We start from the raw sequence: 12425 nt of genomic DNA, 5'->3' as shown, positions 1-12425 counted from the left end.
CTGGCTAGAGATGGCCTGTTCGAGCCACACCTGAAACCGGGGACCTAGAAGCTACTTTATCTCTGTTCGGGCCCCCTCTAGCCCACGGGCCTCGTTGGCGCAGTTAGGCAGCGCGTCAGTCTCATAATCTGAAGGTCGTGAGTTCGAGCCTCACACGGGGCAGGGTGGTGCTTTTTTCTGATAACTGAGAGAGCTTAGACCAGGGCTATCAAACTAAATTCCTTTAGGGCCCGAGCCCTGTAGAGTGTTGTTCCAACCCTTCTCAAACACACATGGCGTGTAGTTTTCAAATGAGCCTGAAGGGCATGATTGGTTGGATCAGGTGTGTTCAATCAGGCTTGAATCTAAACTCTGCAGGGGACTGAGTTTGACACCCGTGGCTCAGAAAGACAGAGTGAGGTTCTCTGTCCCCTTTCGTGTGGGTTTCCCTGTGTCTCCTGGGGGCAAAAGGCCACAGCTCCTCTTCAGGGCAGGTGAAATGATGCTTTGTGGAAAACTGTGAGGTTCCAGGTAAATTCCCTGAATCTCAATCAGCGACATTGCGTGTAGGCCCGTGCAATCCTTTTATTTACAATGAAGTCAAAATTCTGCATTCATGCTGGCTAATGCTACACGAAGGCAGTAATAGCATCCCTCTCATATTCATGTAACACGTGGCCACGTCCTCCTGAGGTTTTGTGAAGTTTCAAAGGCCATATTGCTGCACTGGCCCGGTCCTGAAGATTTGCCTTGTACAACGTTCGGAAGATTAGACCCTTCCGATCAGAGCAGGCCACACAACTCCTTGTCCAAGCTCTCTGTTTTCTCCAGACCGGACTACTGTTACGCTCCCTTGGCGGGTCTTCCGGCACGTACTATCAAGCCTCTGCAACTGATCCAGGATGCAGCAGCGAGAGTGGTCTTCAACGAGTGGTCTTCAAAGAAAGCCCACGTCACACCTCTCTTCATAATTTTGCACTGGCTACCAATAGCTGTTCGCATCAGATTCAAGGTACTGATGTTTGCCTACAAGATAACCACTGGCTCTGCAGCAACATACCTAAAGTCGCTGGTTCAGACCTATGCTGGTGGATCTGCTTGCCTATCTCAATTCGAGCAGCGGAGGCTTTAACCATTTTCAAAAAGTGTCTAAAAACTCATCCTTGCCTTCAACGCCTGCCCAATTAATACTAGCATCTGCCTAATGCGTTGTTTTGTCAAAGTTAACGCCCTGCTGGCCCAACATGGCAGAAGACTGAAGTCTCTGTCTGCAGCCAAAGGATAGGTCTGTCAGAAGTGGGATTCGAACCCACGCCTCCAGGGGAGACTGCGACCTGAGCGCTAGCTGACGAAGGATAGTCCGACATAATTTCAGAAATGTTGAGCAATGTCGAACTGCGCAGCCAATCGCATCGAAGCGCTTTGACATTTGGACCAATCGCGTCGAAGCGCCTTAACATTTCCAGCCAATCAAAAAGCGCAATTTATAACATTATCTTGACATTCGTGACATTTGACCAATCAGAGAGCAGGGGGATTTCGACGGCACGTTTCCGCGTCTCACCGCAAGGTGGAGGGGTCAGCGCTTCTAGTCAGGTGTCAATCAAGTTGCCGAACCATGCCGAAGGTGTACGAAAGAATGACATCATCCTCAGGGGGCGTGTCAGAGGTAAAAAAGGAAAATTACTCAAGTTTGTGACCTATGACAAGGGTCATTGTCGCGTAGTTCGACATAAAAAGTGGTACGAGATTTATCAATGGGTGAGTGTTTGTTACCTTTGCATTATAGATGTATGAAAATAAAAAATAATCGTAATCGAACATTATTAGTATCTTGGTTTAGTGTATTTGCATAAGAGAACAACACATCAGGCTTCAGAACAAACATTTACCTGGTCCCATTCATTTGAACGATGTAATGTGATGGTTGTGTTATGTTATGGCTTTCAACAGTGCAAACCAGAGTGTGTAATAATTGTTTATAGACATTTATGTAATGTTGCAGGTATTTTAAGAAATGTTCCTGTCTTGTATCTTTCTCCTCTAAATAGAGATACCAGTTGTAACATTATATATAAAATAAATGTGACTTGTGTCCTAGAAATGAATGAATGAATGAATAAATATATGAATTTAATGAAGTATTTTATGCTCTCTTAAGGGACTCACTTGTATTGTGCATTATATTTGTTATAATGCTTACAGATAGAGAAATGTCAGATGCTGTCTCGTGGCCAAACAACCTTGCTTGGAGGTGTGCTGAAATGCATGTTTTTTATTAGTATCATTAGTATATTTACTGAAAAGGTTTCTTTCTGAATTATGTATTAAGGGTTTTTTTTGTCGTCTTAAGCCTCTACTGGACCAGCACAAGGGGTGGTGGAAGAACCTCATGCTGCTGAAACAGCAAAGAAGGCCATGGAGCAGAGTCAGCCTGACCCCCAGCCTCATCCCATGCCCCTGCCCCAGCCCCAGCCTACTGCACCTGTGGAAGCAAGAGTTGCAACACAATTTTCAATGGTAAGAATTACTATTTAACTTTTTTAATAATACCACTTAAGAATGTGCTCAATTAAAATTCAAGAAAGTTCAGAACGTAAGATGAAGAAAAAAAGAAAAAGCAAGAATGCTATGAGATGCTGGCTGAGACCTACTAATTGTCACCCCTCTTGTACAGTGGGGCCACCTGTTGTCTGCTGAATGGTCAGTTTGAATATCTCAGATTTGGTTTAAGTCACATGGTCAAGCATAAATGTAGAATGTAACCTGTCTGCTTTCTCTCTTGAGACTAGACTCATGTCCCTCATGGCATCTCTCTCAATACTTCTCATGTGTTAAAGCTACATTAGCTTTCTTTCTCAATCTCAGGTAACATACCACATAGACGCTGGCTATTATTAACTGTACACATATTAACAATTATTCCATCATGCAAATACTTTGTAGTAATTTCAGGAGTCAATACTGCTAATAAATATGGATGAAACTTCTATTCAGAAAGAAATGTTTTTAAAAACCGGCATTTATTTAAAATAGTAATATTAATATAAATTGTAATTCTTGCTATTATAACACATTCTGTCTTCTCACATTTTTGATTTACCAAACCAAGATTTACTGGCTCTCACATTGCTGCAGCAAAGCCAAATTCTCAGGTTGAAGACCAACCCAGCGCAGCAGTGTCTTGTGCCTCTATACCAAGCAGTACTGTCTCTGTAAGTAATGGCATAATCTATAAAGTATTCTATGAAGACACTTTTCACGTTCCATTCTGTACGAATTATTAAACTTGTTCAATTTTTTTTTAATACCAGAAAACCATATTTTTGTCGATGTTTCAGGGTGTGCCAGTGTTCCAGGGTCTGCAAATGGTTCAAAGACTGTCAGCGGTCCATAGGATGCCACTGTTACAGCCTATTGTGCAGAGCACCAATTCTCAACCAGCTCCACAAACCATGCCCAAGAGACCCTACAAGGCAAACACTTGCAGGAAGTGTGGACAATTCAAAACCAGTGCAACGGGACAGTACAGTACAGGGGCAAGGTGTATATACTGTCCACAGACTGAGAACATTACAAAAGAAAAGTGGTTAGAGTAAATCCGGAGAACCTTCTCCCAAATAATGTATACACTGTATATTTTTATTTATTGTTGTGTGTATATAGTTGTTTAAATATAGTTCACTATTGTTAATATTTGTCTAACATTATTTTATTTAACTTGCTTTTTTAATCCTATTTAACTTTTACTTTTACCTTTTTAATTTATTGTTTGAAAACTTCATTTAATATTCATTACTGTTCTGTTAGCATAACTGTAAAATAAATAAAAAAACAAATTGAGAAATGTTTTGATTTCTACATTTATTTTCCTTTTAAATTTTTTTTTTTTTTGAAAACTTATATAAATTTAATTTGTTTAATATTCATTACTGTTATGTTGGCATAATTGTAAAAAAAAAAAAAGAGAATGATTGCTTTTTTATTTGTACTTTAGTAAACATTTCATCAGTACACTGCAACAATAGAACGTATTCCTATAAAAAGATAATTTGCACTTTGTCATTTGTCACAGACATTTTTAAGCATAATAATGACTATTTTTGCATCCTTTTTTAATTAAAAATGACAGATTTAAAGGTGTCTTGAATGAATGTAATCTTAAAAAAAATCTGATTTAATATCAATAAAATCACAACTAATAACATGCTTAAAATAAATATGAATACAACTACACATAACATGCTTAATCAGAATAAAAGAAATAATACAACAACTACTAAATAACTAATAATAACAAAGCACATTTCCATTGGTGTATTAAAATGTAATGAAAAAATATCAAACAAGCACATATATACATTTAATTAACCTTGAAACTTCATTTATTTAAAGCAATTAACAATAAAACAAAAAGTTGTCTTTAGCTGGATTCGAACCCGGGTCGAGGGGAGCACCTGCAATAGGAAACAGTGTAATATAAATGCGCGAATTTACCGCAAGAAGAAACCGGAAAATGTATCACTGCGCGCATGCTAATGAAGATCCGTCTTTGAACGTCAAATTTCACCCTTTCTTTTCTTCATTTTTTCTTTCTCTTCTTCCCCTTCTCCTTTTCTTCCTTCCCTCTTTTCTTCCCTTCTTCCCCGTCTTTGACGGACTATTGTTCCCCAGCTTGAGCGCAGCGCCTTAGACCGCTCGGCCATCCTGACACCCTTGCCTGGCTAGAGATGGCCTGTTCGAGCCACACCTGAAACCAGGGACCTAGAAGCTACTTTATCTCTGTTCGGGCCCCCTCTAGCCCACGGGCCTCGTTGGCGCAGTTAGGCAGCGCGTCAGTCTCATAATCTGAAGGTCGTGAGTTCGAGCCTCACACGGGGCAGGGTGGTGCTTTCTTCTGATAACTGAGAGAGCTTAGACCAGGGGTATCAAACTAAATTTCTTTAGGGCCCGAGCCCTGTAGAGTGTTGTTCCAACCCTTCTCAAACACACATGGCGTGTAGTTTTCAAATGAGCCTGAAGGGCATGATTGGTTGGATCAGGTGTGTTCAATCAGGCTTGAATCTAAACTCTGCAGGGGACTGAGTTTGACACCCGTGGCTCAGAAAGACAGAGTGGTGTTCTCTGTCCCCTTTCGTGTGGGTTTCCCTGTGTCTCCTGGGGGCAAAAGGCCACAGCTCCTCTTCAGGGCAGGTGAAATGATGCTTTGTGGAAAACTGTGAGGTTCCAGGTAAATTCCCTGAATCTCAATCAGCGATATTGCGTGTAGGCCCGTGCAATCCTTTTATTTACTATGAAGTCAAAATTCTGCATTCATGCTGGCTAATGCTACACGAAGGCAGTAATAGCATCCCTCTCATATTCATGTAACACGTGGCCACGTCCTCCTGAGGTTTTGTGAAGTTTCAAAGGCCATATTGCTGCACTGGCCCGGTCCTGAAGATTTGCCTTGTACAACGTTCGGAAGATTAGACCCTTCCGATCAGAGCAGGCCACACAACTCCTTGTCCAAGCTCTCTGTTTTCTCCAGACCGGACTACTGTTACGCTCCCTTGGCGGGTCTTCCGGCATGTACTATCAAGTCTCTGCAACTGATCCAGGATGCAGCAGCGAGAGTGGTCTTCAACGAGCCAAAGAAAGCCCACGTCACACCTCTCTTCATAATTTTGCACTGGCTACCAATAGCTGTTCGCATCAGATTCAAGGTACTGATGTTTGCCTACAAGATAACCACTGGCTCTGCAGCAACATACCTAAAGTCGCTGGTTCAGACCTATGCTGGTGGATCTGCTTGCCTATCTCAATTCGAGCAGCGGAGGCTTTAACCATTTTCAAAAAGTGTCTAAAAACTCATCCTTGCCTTCAACGCCTGCCCAATTAATACTAGCATCTGCCTAATGCGTCGTTTTGTCAAAGTTAACGCCCTGCTTGCCCAACATGGCAGAAGACTGAAGTCTCTGTCTGCAGCCAAAGGATAGGTCTGTCAGAAGTGGGATTCGAACCCACGCCTCCAGGGGAGACTGCGACCTGAACGCAGCGCCTTAGACCGCTCGGCCATCCTGACACCCTTGCCTGAAGGAGATGGCCTGTTCGAGCCACACCTGAAACCAGGGACCTAGAAGCTACTTTATCTCTGTTCGGGCCCCCTCTAGCCCACGGGCCTCGTTGGCGCAGTTAGGCAGCGCGTCAGTCTCATAATCTGAAGGTCGTGAGTTCGAGCCTCACACGGGGCAGGGTGGTGCTTTCTTCTGATAACTGAGAGAGCTTAGACCAGGGGTATCAAACTAAATTCCTTTAGGGCCCGAGCCCTGTAGAGTGTTGTTCCAACCCTTCTCAAACACACAAGGCGTGTAGTTTTCAAATGAGCCTGAAGGGCATGATTGGTTAGATCAGGTGTGTTCAATCAGGCTTGAATCTAAACTCTGCAGGGGACTGAGTTTGACACCCGTGGCTCAGAAAGACAGAGTGAGGTTCTCTGTCCCCTTTCGTGTGGGTTTCCCTGTGTCTCCTGGGGGCAAAAGGCCACAGCTCCTCTTCAGGGCAGGTGAAATGATGCTTTGTGGAAAACTGTGAGGTTCCAGGTAAATTCCCTGAATCTCATCCAGCGACATTGCGTGTAGGCCCGTGCAATCCTTTTATTTACAATGAAGTCAAAATTCTGCATTCATGCTGGCTAATGCTGCACGAAGGCAGTAATAGCATCCCTCTCATATTCATGTAACACGTGGCCACGTCCTCCTGAGGTTTTGTGAAGTTTCAAAGGCCATATTGCTGCACTGGCCCGGTCCTGAAGATTTGCCTTGTACAACGTTCGGAAGATTAGACCCTTCCGATCAGAGCAGGCCACACAACTCCTTGTCCAAGCTCTCTGTTTTCTCCAGACCGGACTACTGTTACGCTCCCTTGGCGGGTCTTCCGGCACGTACTATCAAGCCTCTGCAACTGATCCAGGATGCAGCAGCGAGAGTGGTCTTCAACGAGTGGTCTTCAAAGAAAGCCCACGTCACACCTCTCTTCATAATTTTGCACTGGCTACCAATAGCTGTTCGCATCAGATTCAAGGTACTGATGTTTGCCTACAAGATAACCACTGGCTCTGCAGCAACATACCTAAAGTCGCTGGTTCAGACCTATGCTGGTGGATCTGCTTGCCTATCTCAATTCGAGCAGCGGAGGCTTTAACCATTTTCAAAAAGTGTCTAAAAACTCATCCTTGCCTTCAACGCCTGCCCAATTAATACTAGCATCTGCCTAATGCGTTGTTTTGTCAAAGTTAACGCCCTGCTGGCCCAACATGGCAGAAGACTGAAGTCTCTGTCTGCAGCCAAAGGATAGGTCTGTCAGAAGTGGGATTCGAACCCACGCCTCCAGGGGAGACTGCGACCTGAACGCAGCGCCTTAGACCGCTCGGCCATCCTGACACCCTTGCCTGGCTAGAGATGGCCTGTTCGAGCCACACCTGAAACCGGGGACCTAGAAGCTACTTTATCTCTGTTCGGGCCCCCTCTAGCCCACGGGTCCGTTGGCGCAGTTAGGCAGCGCGTCAGTCTCATAATCTGAAGGTCGTGAGTTCGAGCCTCACACGGGGCAGGGTGGTGCTTTTTTCTGATAACTGAGAGAGCTTAGACCAGGGGTATCAAACTAAATTCCTTTAGGGCCCGAGCCCTGTAGAGTGTTGTTCCAACCCTTTTCAAACACACATGGCGTGTAGTTTTCAAATGAGCCTGAAGGGCATGATTGGTTGGATCAGGTGTGTTCAATCAGGCTTGAATCTAAACTCTGCAGGGGACTGAGTTTGACACCCGTGGCTCAGAAAGACAGAGTGGTGTTCTCTGTCCCCTTTCGTGTGGGTTTCCCTGTGTCTCCTGGGGGCAAAAGGCCACAGCTCCTCTTCAGGGCAGGTGAAATGATGCTTTGTGGAAAACTGTGAGGTTCCAGGTAAATTCCCTGAATCTCAATCAGCGACATTGCGTGTAGGCCCGTGCAATCCTTTTATTTACAATGAAGTCAAAATTCTGCATTCATGCTGGCTAATGCTACACGAAGGCAGTAATAGCATCCCTCTCATATTCATGTAACACGTGGCCACGTCCTCCTGAGGTTTTGTGAAGTTTCAAAGGCCATATTGCTGCACTGGCCCGGTCCTGAAGATTTGCCTTGTACAACGTTCGGAAGATTAGACCCTTCCGATCAGAGCAGGCCACACAACTCCTTGTCCAAGCTCTCTGTTTTCTCCAGACCGGACTACTGTTACGCTCCCTTGGCGGGTCTTCCGGCACGTACTATCAAGCCTCTGCAACTGATCCAGGATGCAGCAGCGAGAGTGGTCTTCAACGAGTGGTCTTCAAAGAAAGCCCACGTCACACCTCTCTTCATAATTTTGCACTGGCTACCAATAGCTGTTCGCATCAGATTCAAGGTACTGATGTTTGCCTACAAGATAACCACTGGCTCTGCAGCAACATACCTAAAGTCGCTGGTTCAGACCTATGCTGGTGGATCTGCTTGCCTATCTCAATTCGAGCAGCGGAGGCTTTAACCATTTTCAAAAAGTGTCTAAAAACTCATCCTTGCCTTCAACGCCTGCCCAATTAATACTAGCATCTGCCTAATGCGTTGTTTTGTCAAAGTTAACGCCCTGCTGGCCCAACATGGCAGAAGACTGAAGTCTCTGTCTGCAGCCAAAGGATAGGTCTGTCAGAAGTGGGATTCGAACCCACGCCTCCAGGGGAGACTGCGACCTGAACGCAGCGCCTTAGACCGCTCGGCCATTCTGACACCCTTGCCTGGCTAGAGATGGCCTGTTCGAGCCACACCTGAAACCGGGGACCTAGAAGCTACTTTATCTCTGTTCGGGCCCCCTCTAGCCCACGGGTCCGTTGGCGCAGTTAGGCAGCGCGTCAGTCTCATAATCTGAAGGTCGTGAGTTCGAGCCTCACACGGGGCAGGGTGGTGCTTTCTTCTGATAACTGAGAGAGCTTAGACCAGGGGTATCAAACTAAATTCCTTTAGGGCCCGAGCCCTGTAGAGTGTTGTTCCAACCCTTCTCAAACACACAAGGCGTGTAGTTTTCAAATGAGCCTGAAGGGCATGATTGGTTGGATCAGGTGTGTTCAATCAGGCTTGAATCTAAACTCTGCAGGGGACTGAGTTTGACACCCGTGGCTCAGAAAGACAGAGTGAGGTTCTCTGTCCCCTTTCGTGTGGGTTTCCCTGTGTCTCCTGGGGGCAAAAGGCCACAGCTCCTCTTCAGGGCAGGTGAAATGATGCTTTGTGGAAAACTGTGAGGTTCCAGGTAAATTCCCTGAATCTCAATCAGCGACATTGCGTGTAGGCCCGTGCAATCCTTTTATTTACAATGAAGTCAAAATTCTGCATTCATGCTGGCTAATGCTACACGAAGGCAGTAATAGCATCCCTCTCATATTCATGTTACACGTGGCCACGTCCTCCTGAGGTTTTGTGAAGTTTCAAAGGCCATATTGCTGCACTGGCCCGGTCCTGAAGATTTGCCTTGTACAACGTTCGGAAGATTAGACCCTTCCGATCAGAGCAGGCCACACAACTCCTTGTCCAAGCTCTCTGTTTTCTCCAGACCGGACTACTGTTACGCTCCCTTGGCGGGTCTTCCGGCACGTACTATCAAGCCTCTGCAACTGATCCAGGATGCAGCAGCGAGAGTGGTCTTCAACGAGCCAAAGAAAGCCCACGTCACACCTCTCTTCATAATTTTGCACTGGCTACCAATAGCTATTCGCATCAGATTCAAGGTACTGATGTTTGCCTACAAGATAACCACTGGCTCTGCAGCAACATACCTAAAGTCGCTGGTTCAGACCTATGCTGGTGGATCTGCTTGCCTATCTCAATTCGAGCAGCGGAGGCTTTAACCATTTTCAAAAAGTGTCTAAAAAGTCATCCTTGCCTTCAACGCCTGCCCAATTAATACTAGCATCTGCCTAATGCGTTGTTTTGTCAAAGTTAACGCCCTGCTGGCCCAACATGGCAGAAGACTGAAGTCTCTGTCTGCAGCCAAAGGATAGGTCTGTCAGAAGTGGGATTCGAACCCACGCCTCCAGGGGAGACTGCGACCTGAACGCAGCGCCTTAGACCGCTCGGCCATCCTGACACCCTTGCCTGCTTAGAGATGGCCTGTTCGAGCCACACCTGAAACCGGGGACCTAGAAGCTACTTTATCTCTGTTCGGGCCCCCTCTAGCCCACGGGCCTCGTTGGCGCAGTTAGGCAGCGCGTCAGTCTCATAATCTGAAGGTTGTGAGTTCGAGCCTCACACGGGGCAGGGTGGTGCTTTCTTCTGATAACTGAGAGAGCTTAGACCAGGGGTATCAAACTAAATTCCTTTAGGGCCCGAGCCCTGTAGAGTGTTGTTCCAACCCTTCTCAAACACACAAGGCGTGTAGTTTTCAAATGAGCCTGAAGGGCATGATTGGTTGGATCAGGTGTGTTCAATCAGGCTTGAATCTAAACTCTGCAGGGGACTGAGTTTGACACCCGTGGCTCAGAAAGACAGAGTGAGGTTCTCTGTCCCCTTTCGTGTGGGTTTCCCTGTGTCTCCTGGGGGCAAAAGGCCACAGCTCCTCTTCAGGGCAGGTGAAATGATGCTTTGTGGAAAACTGTGAGGTTCCAGGTAAATTCCCTGAATCTCAATCAGCGACATTGCGTGTAGGCCCGTGCAATCCTTTTATTTACAATGAAGTCAAAATTCTGCATTCATGCTGGCTAATGCTACACGAAGGCAGTAATAGCATCCCTCTCATATTCATGTTACACGTGGCCACGTCCTCCTGAGGTTTTGTGAAGTTTCAAAGGCCATATTGCTGCACTGGCCCGGTCCTGAAGATTTGCCTTGTACAACGTTCGGAAGATTAGACCCTTCCGATCAGAGCAGGCCACACAACTCCTTGTCCAAGCTCTCTGTTTTCTCCAGACCGGACTACTGTTACGCTCCCTTGGCGGGTCTTCCGGCACGTACTATCAAGCCTCTGCAACTGATCCAGGATGCAGCAGCGAGAGTGGTCTTCAACGAGCCAAAGAAAGCCCACGTCACACCTCTCTTCATAATTTTGCACTGGCTACCAATAGCTGTTCGCATCAGATTCAAGGTTCTGATGTTTGCCTACAAGATAACCACTGGCTCTGCAGCAACATACCTAAAGTCGCTGGTTCAGACCTATGCTGGTGGATCTGCTTGCCTATCTCAATTCGAGCAGCGGAGGCTTTAACCATTTTCAAAAAGTGTCTAAAAACTCATCCTTGCCTTTAACGCCTGCCCAATTAATATTAGCATCTGCCTAATGCGTTGTTTTGTCAAAGTTAACGCCCTGCTGGCCCAACATGGCAGAAGACTGAAGTCTCTGTCTGCAGCCAAAGGATAGGTCTGTCAGAAGTGGGATTCGAACCCACGCCTCCAGGGGAGACTGCGACCTGAACGCAGCGCCTTAGACCGCTCGGCCATCCTGACACCCTTGCCTGGCTAGAGATGGCCTGTTCGAGCCACACCTGAAACCGGGGACCTAGAAGCTACTTTATCTCTGTTCGGGCCCCCTCTAGCCCACGGGCCTCGTTGGCGCAGTTAGGCAGCGCGTCAGTCTCATAATCTGAAGGTCGTGAGTTCGAGCCTCACACGGGGCAGGGTGGTGCTTTTTTCTGATAACTGAGAGAGCTTAGACCAGGGGTATCAAACTAAATTCCTTTAGGGCCCGAGCCCTGTAGAGTGTTGTTCCAACCCTTCTCAAACACACATGGCGTGTAGTTTTCAAATGAGCCTGAAGGGCATGATTGGTTGGATCAGGTGTGTTCAATCAGGCTTGAATCTAAACTCTGCAGGGGACTGAGTTTGACACCCGTGGCTCAGAAAGACAGAGTGAGGTTCTCTGTCCCCTTTCGTGTGGGTTTCCCTGTGTCTCCTGGGGGCAAAAGGCCACAGCTCCTCTTCAGGGCAGGTGAAATGATGCTTTGTGGAAAACTGTGAGGTTCCAGGTAAATTCCCTGAATCTCAATCAGCGACATTGCGTGTAGGCCCGTGCAATCCTTTTATTTACAATGAAGTCAAAATTCTGCATTCATGCTGGCTAATGCTACACGAAGGCAGTAATAGCATCCCTCTCATATTCATGTAACACGTGGCCACGTCCTCCTGAGGTTTTGTGAAGTTTCAAAGGCCATATTGCTGCACTGGCCCGGTCCTGAAGATTTGCCTTGTACAACGTTCGGAAGATTAGACCCTTCCGATCAGAGCAGGCCACACAACTCCTTGTCCAAGCTCTCTGTTTTCTCCAGACCGGACTACTGTTACGCTCCCTTGGCGGGTCTTCCGGCACGTACTATCAAGCCTCTGCAACTGATCCAGGATGCAGCAGCGAGAGTGGTCTTCAACGAGCCAAAGAAAGCCCACGTCACACCTCTCTTCATAATTTTGCACTGGCT

At 46.4% G+C, this 12425-nt stretch overlaps 10 non-coding genes across 10 annotated transcripts; 5 read left to right on the top strand and 5 right to left on the bottom strand.

Annotated features, from left to right (window-relative positions):
• The first annotated feature begins 88 nt into the window (after positions 1-88).
• On the top strand, positions 89-162 carry trnam-cau (transfer RNA methionine (anticodon CAU)). Its single transcript has one exon. It is a non-coding gene; the product is annotated as a tRNA-Met (tRNA).
• A 4625-nt stretch (positions 163-4787) lies between these two features.
• trnam-cau (transfer RNA methionine (anticodon CAU)) lies at positions 4788-4861 on the top strand. The gene has a single exon. It is a non-coding gene; the product is annotated as a tRNA-Met (tRNA).
• A 1099-nt stretch (positions 4862-5960) lies between these two features.
• Positions 5961-6043, bottom strand: trnal-cag (transfer RNA leucine (anticodon CAG)). The gene has a single exon. It is a non-coding gene; the product is annotated as a tRNA-Leu (tRNA).
• Positions 6044-6138: 95 nt separating this feature from the next.
• On the top strand, positions 6139-6212 carry trnam-cau (transfer RNA methionine (anticodon CAU)). The gene has a single exon. It is a non-coding gene; the product is annotated as a tRNA-Met (tRNA).
• Positions 6213-7317: 1105 nt separating this feature from the next.
• trnal-cag (transfer RNA leucine (anticodon CAG)) lies at positions 7318-7400 on the bottom strand. The gene has a single exon. It is a non-coding gene; the product is annotated as a tRNA-Leu (tRNA).
• A 1274-nt stretch (positions 7401-8674) lies between these two features.
• Positions 8675-8757, bottom strand: trnal-cag (transfer RNA leucine (anticodon CAG)). The gene has a single exon. It is a non-coding gene; the product is annotated as a tRNA-Leu (tRNA).
• A 1268-nt stretch (positions 8758-10025) lies between these two features.
• Positions 10026-10108, bottom strand: trnal-cag (transfer RNA leucine (anticodon CAG)). Its single transcript has one exon. It is a non-coding gene; the product is annotated as a tRNA-Leu (tRNA).
• Positions 10109-10204: 96 nt separating this feature from the next.
• trnam-cau (transfer RNA methionine (anticodon CAU)) lies at positions 10205-10278 on the top strand. The gene has a single exon. It is a non-coding gene; the product is annotated as a tRNA-Met (tRNA).
• A 1099-nt stretch (positions 10279-11377) lies between these two features.
• Positions 11378-11460, bottom strand: trnal-cag (transfer RNA leucine (anticodon CAG)). The gene has a single exon. It is a non-coding gene; the product is annotated as a tRNA-Leu (tRNA).
• A 96-nt stretch (positions 11461-11556) lies between these two features.
• On the top strand, positions 11557-11630 carry trnam-cau (transfer RNA methionine (anticodon CAU)). The gene has a single exon. It is a non-coding gene; the product is annotated as a tRNA-Met (tRNA).
• The last annotated feature ends 795 nt before the right edge of the window (positions 11631-12425 follow it).

The sequence above is a fragment of the Carassius gibelio genome, chromosome A4 (assembly GCF_023724105.1).
Source record: "Carassius gibelio isolate Cgi1373 ecotype wild population from Czech Republic chromosome A4, carGib1.2-hapl.c, whole genome shotgun sequence".
Taxonomy (NCBI): Eukaryota; Metazoa; Chordata; class Actinopteri; order Cypriniformes; family Cyprinidae; genus Carassius; species Carassius gibelio.
The sequence above is the reverse complement of the archived record's forward strand: the minus strand, read 5'-3'. Positions and strand labels throughout refer to the sequence as shown.